The sequence below is a fragment of the Cherax quadricarinatus genome, chromosome 62, assembly GCF_038502225.1.
Source record: "Cherax quadricarinatus isolate ZL_2023a chromosome 62, ASM3850222v1, whole genome shotgun sequence".
Lineage (NCBI taxonomy): Eukaryota > Metazoa > Arthropoda > Malacostraca > Decapoda > Parastacidae > Cherax > Cherax quadricarinatus.
The window spans coordinates 16,876,429-16,884,105 of NC_091353.1; positions in this window are offsets into that span (position 1 = coordinate 16,876,429).

Consider the following 7,677-nt stretch of genomic DNA (forward strand, 5'->3'; position numbering starts at 1 on the left):
CATTACCGTACAGAATGCTACCCAGGCTCGTGAGCTCTCTCGTCTTACCCATATAGATACTGTTCCTGTCACCCTTGAAAAACATCATTCCCTCAATTCTTGTAGTGGTACCGTTATTCTGCCCCATACCATAGTTCAACAAAATTTCCAGACATGTGGCACCGACATTCTAGAACAGCTGGAACTCCAAGATCTCCCAATCCTCAAGGTAGACACTTACGTTCTTCCTGCCCGTGGGCGGAGACGATACCCTAGCAATTTGGCTCGTTTAACTTTTGACAGCCGAGAACTCCCATCCTCCGTTTATATAGCAGGACATCGGTTACAAGTTCGAAAGGTGATCCCTACACCACAACAGTGTAGAAATTGCTGGCGATTTGGCCATCCAGCGAAATATTGCAGATCTATCGCCGAATGCCCAGTCTGTTGTGCCGATGACCATTCTAATACGTCTTGCAATCGATCTCCCTCTTGCCTTAACTGTCATGAGGCTCACCCTTCGTACTCTCGCCGTTGTCAGGTCTATTTAAACGAGCAGGAAATCCGTTACCTCAAAGAGACAGAAGGTCTCCCTTATGCCATGGCAGTTTCTCATCTCCGCCTCCAAGGGAGACTCCCACGTGTTTCTTATTCCCGTGTTTCAAAACGTCCCCCCACTTCTGGTATCCCATCTTCTACACCCACCTCTGTGGTTACCTCTCCCATAATCACTCCTGTATCTAATCCTTTTGCTGTCCTCGGCTCAGACGTCCCTACTTCAACGCCTCAGCCTAATCTCGCTTCTTCGAGTTCTCTCTTACAAGCCTCAGTATCGACGAGACCTCGTACGACACCTCTTCCCAATCGTCCCTCTACTTCTCAAAAGTCAAAAAAAGGTCCGGTAACACCTCCTACCCATCTTCCACCTCCTCATTTTACCCTCCCTGTCTCTGTCCCTAGTTCTTCCCCTCTCACTGGCTCAGTTACAAGTGCAGAGGTTCACCCTCCTCCTCGTAATGTACCTTCCTCCCCTGTTCCCTCCCAAGTTTCTTCCTCTTCTGCCACCTCCCAGGTTCCTGTCTCTTCTGTCCCCTGCCACGCTTCTCCAGTTCCCTCCACCCTTTCGCCCCCCCCTACCTTGGTACAGTCCAATACAGTTCCAATCTTTACTCATCCTCCCCCTACCATTCCCAATATTGTCTCCCATACGACATCTCTGAATTCCGAAACACTTGAAGCAATCTCTGAATATATTGCAGAGACCAAACCATCAATGGACACTGATCCACCTTCCGCTCTTCCTCTCTCCTCTGCTCCATCTGCGCAACTCCTTTCTTCACAGCGCACCGTTCCTTCGCTGCTTGAACATTTTCCACTGCCTCCGCATGTGGACTTTTCTAACCCTTCTAGTCCGTAGGAACCCTTACCTGCGGATTTCAAGTATCTTTATCATTGCCAATCATGGCCTTTTTACAGTGGAATATACGCGGCCTCAGGGGTAATCGGGGTGAGCTTCAGATGTTACTCTCCCAGTTTGCCCCTGTTGGTGTTTGCTTACAGGAACCAAAATTACACTCTGCTGTTATTTCTCACATCTCAGGCTATAATTTATTGTATTCTTCAGATCCTTTTCCTGATGGGACCTTTAATGAAAGTGCCCTTCTTCTCCGCACTGATATTCCGTACCATCAGCTATTTGTTCATACTTCGCTGCATTACACAGCAGCCCGTATCCACTTACATAGGTGGTATACGCTCTGTTCTTTATATCTCTCTCCTTCTCGGGCATTATCTATTCCGGATTTTGCCTCCCTTGTTTCGTCATTACCGCCACCGATTCTGTTACTTGGTGATTTTAATGCCCACCATTTCCTCTGGGGAGGGTCTCACTGTGATTCCCGTGGAATTCAGTTAGAGGCTTTTCTTGCCACCCACCCCCTCCATGTTTTAAATACAGGTACTCACACCCATTTTGATCCTCGGACTCATACTCTCTCTTGCATCGATCTCTCAGTTTGCTCTTCCTCCGCCGCATTAGACTTTACTTGGTCTGTTCTCCCGGACTTACATGACAGTGATCATTTCCCAATCATTCTTACTTCCCCTTCATATTCGCCACCTCTTCGCACCCCACGCTGGCAATTTAATCGGGCAAATTGGAACCTTTACTCACACCTGACTGTTTTTAAAGAGGTTCCTTCTTCGTCCTCCATCGATGAGCTTTTACACCTCTTCTCGTCCTCCGTTTTCACCGCAGCTTCTCATTCTATACCCCAAACTTCGGGCAGGCATTCTCAGAAATGCGTGCCTTGGTGGTCTCCTGCTTGTGCTCGTGCAGTACGTTTGAAACGCGCTGCATGGGGCAGGTACCGGTACAATAGAACCACAGAGCGACTCCTTGATTTTAAACAGAAGCGTGCGATCGCTCGCCGTGTCATCCGTGACGCTAAACGCACTTGCTGGCGAGATTGTCTCCACCATCACCTCTGCTTCCTCTATGAGTGCAGTCTGGAAAAAAGTACGAAAACTGAGTGGTAAATATTCTCCTGACCCGGCTCCTGTTCTGCGGGTTGCCGGTGTTGATATAGCAAACCCACTAGATGTTGCCAATGAAATTGGCAATCATCTGGTCCGTATTTCTCAGGGACTCCATCTATGCCCCTCATTTCTTTCCTCAAAGTCTGCCAGAGAGTTAGCACCCTTGGACTTTTCTTCTCTCAGAGAAGAACAGTATAATGTGCCTTTTACACTTCAAGAACTGGAGGCAACACTCTCAGCTTGTCGATCATCGGCAGCTGGGCCCGACGACATTCATATTCGTATGCTACAACATTTACATCAGTCAGCCCTTGCAGTCCTATTACACCTTTACAATCTTATTTGGTCACAAGGAGTTCTTCCACAGCTGTGGAAATCCGCCATTGTTCTCCCCTTCCGCAAACCAGGCACTACGGGACATGAAACCTCCCACTATCGTCCCATTGCTCTTACCAGTGCAGTTTGCAAAGTAATGGAACGTCTAGTAAATAGACGTTTAGTGTGGTATTTAGAGACACACAACAGTCTCTCCACTCGTCAATATGGCTTTCGTAAGGGACGTTCTACCATAGACCCCTTACTGCGCTTGGATACGTATGTTCGTAATGCCTTTGCGAATAACCACTCAGTTATTGCCATATTTTTTGACCTTGAGAAGGCATATGACACAACTTGGAGGTATAATATTTTAGCCCAAGCCCACTCCTTAGGCCTTCGAGGCAATCTACCATCCTTCCTTAAGAACTTTTTAACTGACAGGCATTTCCGTGTTCGGGTTAATAATGTGCTCTCCCCGGACTTTGTCCAAGCTGAAGGTGTCCCCCAGGGATGTGTTCTGAGCACAACACTTTTTCTCCTTGCTATTAATGATTTGGCCTCTAGTCTTCCATCAAATATTTGGTCATCACTCTATGTTGATGACTTCGCTATTGCCTGTGCAGGCGCTGACTGTCACCTCCTTACAGTTTCTCTCCAGCATGCAGTCGACCGTGTTTCCAATTGGGCCACCACACATGGGTTTAAATTTTCCAGCACTAAAACCCACCAAATCACTTTCACTAGACGCTCTGTCATCTCTGATCATCCTTTGTACCTCTATGGCTCACGTATCCCTGAACGTGATACAGTCAAGTTTCTGGGCCTCCTCTTTGATCGTAGGTTATCCTGGAAACCTCACATTACCTCTCTGAAGGCAACTTGTCACAGCCGGCTGAACCTTCTTAAAACCCTTGCTCATCTTTCGTGGGGAGCTGATCGTCGAACCCTCCTTCACCTACATTCCACCCTTATTTTATCGAAACTTGATTATGGTGACCAGATCTATTCAGCGGCATCTCCTGCTACTCTCTCTAGCCTTAACCCCATTCATCACCAAGGATTACGTTTATGCCTTGGTGCTTTTCGCTCTTCCCCTGTCGAAAGCCTCTATGCAGAAGCGAACGTTCCATCCTTATCCGATCGCCGTGATGCCCATTGCCTGCGCTACTATGTACGCTCTCATGATCTCCGCAATCCTTCCATTTATAGAATGGTCACTGATATTAGTAGACATTCTTTATTTGTTCGCCGCCCCTGCTTACTCCGTCCCTTCTCTCTTCGCCTTCATTCGCTCTTGTCTTCTCTTCAACTACCACCTTTCTATGTACATGTAGCATCTCACTTTTCCCTACCCCCCTGGGAGGTCCCAGCTGTTCGAGTCTGTTCTTTCTCCCTCCCTTGCTCGAAAGCCCAACTGTCTACGGTCGCTTCCCGCTCTCTTTTTCTTGACCACTTTCACTCTCATTCTCATGCCATTGCTGTGTACACAGATGGCTCTAAGTCTTCTGACGGCGTAGGATTCGCAGCAGTTTTTCCGGACAGCGTCGTACAAGGGCATTTACTATCTTCAGCTAGTATTTTTACTGCTGAATTATATGCCATCCTTACAGCACTTATCCGTATTGCATCTATGCCTGTGTCATCATTTGTGGTTGTCTCAGACTCCCTTAGTGCTTTACAGGCTATACAAAAATTTGATACACCTCACCCCTTAGTCCTCCGTATCCAACTTTGGCTACGCCGCATCTTTACTAAGCATAAAGATATTGTTTTTTGTTGGGTCCCTGGTCATGTTGACGTACAGGGCAATGAACAGGCAGACACTGCTGCGCGGTCAGCAGTACATGACCTACCAGTTTCTTACAGAGGTATTCCATGTACGGACTATTTTGCTGTAATATCTTCCCACCTTCACACCCGTTGGCAACAACGTTGGTCTACTATGCTCGGCAACAAACTTCAGTCTATTAAACCGAGTATAGGTTACTGGCCGTCTTCTTATCACCAGTGTCGAGGTTGGGAGACTACTCTCTCCCGTCTTCGCATTGGCCATACTCGTCTTACTCATGGATATCTCATGGAGAGGCGTCTTGCTCCTCTCTGTGAGAATTGCCAAGCTCCATTATCAGTCAGCCACATTCTGTTGGACTGCCCACTTTATCAACGAGCACGCAGAATTTACCTCTGTCGTCGTCTTCGCCCCGCTGCTCTCTCTTTACCTTCCCTTCTCGCTGATGGACCCACCTTTCATCCGGACTCTCTTATTGACTTTTTGACAACGACTGACTTACTTCACAAATTCTGATACTTTCAGCCCTTTCTACTTGTATCTCTTGCTACCCTCTACCCCCGTACTATCCCCTGCCCCGCTGTTTTCTGTAACCTGCTGATCATCCCCCCTCCCTCCTGCCATCCAATTCCCTTGCTTCCTTCCCTACCCTGCAGCGCTGTATAGCCCTTGTGGCTTAGCGCTTCTTTTTGATTATAATAATAATAATTTAGAATTTCCAAAGAAATTATAGTAGAAGCTCAACACTGGAAAATATTCTACAGTATAGGAAATTTTGTAATATTTTAAGAAACTTTTATACTTTATTCTTGAAATAAACTCAATTCTAATCAAATCCCCCAAAGTTCAAATTTTTCATAGCTTTACTATATTTTTAATATATACATTACACTGTAGTTTTCACTACAGCCATTTTTACCTGCAGATTACATGGTTCGTGTGTGCTTTATCTAACAAACTAGTCAGTGTATAATAAAGCAGTAGAATTTTTGTTTGTTTTATCAATCCCTGTAATAGGTTTCAAATAAATGTTTAACAAGACAGCTAGTGAATGAGATGATTTTTTTTTTTTTTTTTGGGGGGGGGGGGGGTTGACTCCTACTCTGGTGGGAGATGACTGGTGTGTTTAACAGTATGATTGTATAAAAGTAAATTATGCAGGTCTTGATGAACACTTCAAATTTTTTAAATACAACAATTTATGCCATATATCTTTTTTCTCTCCATGGGGAAGTGTAACAGAGTTCTTCCTCTGTAAGCCATGCATGTCGTAAGAGGCAACTGAAATGCCAGGAGCAAGGTGCTAGTAACCCGTTCTGTATACATTACTAAAAATTTTCTTTTTAGGTCACACTTCCTCTGCGGGATACGGCCGGTGTGTTGAACAAAAAAAAACTTTATCGTATGCTTATTTCAACATAAGAAGTACTTCAAAGACACAGTATGACTATAATAATCAGTAGCATTGCTGTTCTTGCAACTGAGAAAGACCCTGGGGTTCATTTGTCAGTGAGCATATCTTCCTACACTTGGTGCTCCTGTTCACCTAGCATCTATCAAGGGCTCTTGATCCAAAGATGTAATCTTCCCTTTCTTGAATTGAACCTGAATTTTCCCCAGTCCCCCAGGTTCTGTATGATCCATGTGTGTTTAGCACTCCTTGAGTGTAATAATGTTTACTTAGCAGTAGATAGATACTGTACTTATGAGTTGTCTCTTTTGGGTAGCATCCTGGGGAAAACCTAAAGAGAGGGTTGAACACTTCCCTGTGAATAGTGAACTCCAATGGATATAAGCAAACTGCTTTGTTTTCCTGGGTTATTAACCTTCCAGGGTTACTAATCTGAAAGTCTTTACTACAGTAACCTTTTTTTTTTTTTTTTTTTTATAGCAAGTCAGCCATCTCCCACTGAGGCAGGGTGACCCAAAAAGAAAGATAGATCCACAAAAAGAAAATACAGTGGACCCCCGCATAACGATCACCTCCCAATGTGACCAATTATGTAAGTGTATTTATGTAAGTGCGTTTGTACGTGTATGTTTGGGGGTCTGATATGGACTAATCTACTTCTCAATATTCCTTATGGGAACAAATTCGGTCAGTATTGGCACCTGAACATACTTCTGGAATGAAAAAATATCGTTAACCGGGGGTCCACTGTACTTTCATCATTCAATACTTTCGCCTCACTCGCACATAATCACCGTTTTTGCAGAGGTGCTCACAATACGACGGTTTAGAAGCATATACGTGTAAAGATACACAACACACCTCTCCAAACTGCCAATATCCCAAACCCCTTAATAGACTAAGGGAAAGGGTGTACGATATTGCCGACTGTCTGAAGTTTATGAATTATTAAATTCGTGATTCTGGTTCTTTTGAACAAATGAACCAAGTCCGTAACCTGCTGTACCTGTAGTACAAGAGTACAGTACTGAACTGTACAATAATTTTATAGTACTGTACATAATTTACAGCAATTTTACATAAATTTTTGTGGTGGAGGGATGATGTAAACTACCATGATCAATAGTAATGACTTAGTATAACCTTTATCCCGAGTCGGAAGTTATAAAGCTCTACTAGTGAAAATAATGTAGAATGAAGACGTACCACAGAGATGCCAGACTCGACCTTCATTAGTTTCTATTAGGTTTAGCGCTTCTTTATTAATTAAAAAATGTGTACATTAGTTTCTATTTGACCCTGAGTACCACACATTTTCTCTTGCACCACCACTTGCGTTAGAGGCCATTATTAATTGCATTTGACATATGAACATTAGAAGAAAGGAGCACCTCAGCAGGCCTACTGGCCCAAGCTAGGGAGGTCCAACTCTCAATCACCGACGCACATTCGTGTACTTGTCTAGCCTATTTTTAAGTCTACACAAGGTTTTTGCTTCAATGAGCTACCTGAGTTTATTCCACTCATCCACAACTCTTACCAAACCAGTGCTTTCTTATATCCTTTCTAAACCTAAATTTTTCAAAATTGAACCCACTGCTGTGAGACCTGTCTTGATTAGATATTTTTACCATGTTATTTA